Source organism: Phytophthora infestans, genomic scaffold (genome assembly GCF_000142945.1).
Source record: "Phytophthora infestans T30-4 supercont1.182 genomic scaffold, whole genome shotgun sequence".
Taxonomy (NCBI): Eukaryota; Oomycota; class Peronosporomycetes; order Peronosporales; family Peronosporaceae; genus Phytophthora; species Phytophthora infestans.
The window spans coordinates 155,765-157,624 of NW_003303577.1; positions in this window are offsets into that span (position 1 = coordinate 155,765).

The following is a 1,860-nucleotide window of genomic DNA, read 5'->3' on the forward strand; positions in this document are numbered from 1 at the left end:
ACCTGCGACACTGACTGGATCTGTCGCACGATCAGACCGCCTCTCTCCCCTCGCGATTGGACGTAAGGTAAACATTTCTGCCGAGCACGAAACGCATCGATTGGTTGCAAACAGCCAGCAGATACTTGATTATTGACATTCAGCGACGCAAAACCTGTCGTATGTACTGCAAATCACCACTTTATTTTCTAAGAGCTCTGCACACTTTCTCAAATAAAAATATTTATTATTATTAATGTAGACTTCACAGACCAGTATTTTGTAAGAGCTCTGGGATGCTATTTTCCACACACTTTTCAAAGTAAAGACGATATTAGTACTATTAAAATTATTAATATAAGCTTCACAGGCCGCATTTGTAAGAGCTCGGCGATGCTATATTCCACACACTTTCTAAAGTAGAGACGATAGTATTTTTTAATATTAAAGTAGTCTTCACGACCAGCGCTTTTTGTAGGGACTTTGCGAAGATATATCTTTTTTACTTCACTGACACTCACCACTGCCACCGTGCAATGAAGGCGCGCGGCTGCACGGTCATTGCGCTATCTGCTCCCGTGCACTGCACCCGACGAATGCATGCACGCACGATAGATAATTGTTTTAGGCAATTTATATTGCATGTAAAGCATGTATTTGTTTGGGAATCTGATATTAATATATTATAGCAAAGCCAAAACGTTAGTATCAACTGTCTAATATGTTTCTAAATAATAAATACCAGCCTTATATTTCCAAGCTATTGGCTAATATTTGGACGCAAGTAATTGGTTAAAACAAAATATTTTGCTAAGATACGCACAGTTTGCAAAATGGTGGGCCCTACGTGCAAGCAATGCGAGGCGAAGATTGACCCGCTTCTGCTGAACCCGCAGCGGTCTACGACGGACCCCCGAGCGCGCTGCGTCTGCTGCAAGAAGCTGCAGTACGGCTACCCATTCCGTACAATCAGCGGACGGGGCAGCGTGCGGCGCTGTATTGCCTGCAAGAACGGCCCAAAAGCGGTTAAGTTCTGGGAGGAAAAGCCTCCACCACCTAATTCGGCCGAAGTGCGCCGCCAGGAAAGCCTGTCAAACGTCGAAGAGGTGATGGGCCCTGACTGGTACCTCAAGAAGAAAAATAGACACAGCCGCCCTCGCAAGCTGACCGCCCGAAACGTCAGGTACACGCCCTCGCAAGCTGACCGCCCGAAACGTCAGGTACATTGAGCGAAAGAAGCAGCAAAAGAGAAAGTAATTGGAATATATGCCCTTTTAGGCCCCCATTTTCCTACCCATCTTTGTATTTTGTAAGCTGGCTGACGGTACGAGGCTTGGAGCCGCACATACGGTAACCTGACTATGGCGCTGTCTATAATGCTGACGCACCTACAGAGCGTAGCGCGTTTCATATAATAATTAGCGCATGGTATCTGCTGTGAGCCCTTGCAAGCTGACCGGCCTTATCTGCTTGCGCGTTACAATAGATCCAGAGTATACTCGCTCACTTGGACACATGTAAACCATGCTATCTGTGCCATCAGCGCTCACAGCGTATTCCATTAGTGTGCGCTCACAAATTAAAACTACAGCATCGAGTGAGCACTACACGCGACGATTAAGTTGCTGTCTACATAGATACGAGCACGTGTGCGGTAGCGCAAACAATACTGGTGGGTGTGGTAAGTCGAACTGTCTGTACGCAGTACTACACTTTAGTGCCATGTCCATAATGGTCGAGATAAGAGCTCGGCTCAGTTGCGGGTGGCGATAAGGTGTACCCGCCGCGCGCGTAGATACTGCGTTGAATACAAGTGACAGACGCGCGGTCAGCTTGCCAGTATCGCTGCAGTATGGCCTGTGCCCAGTTAGTGACCTGCGA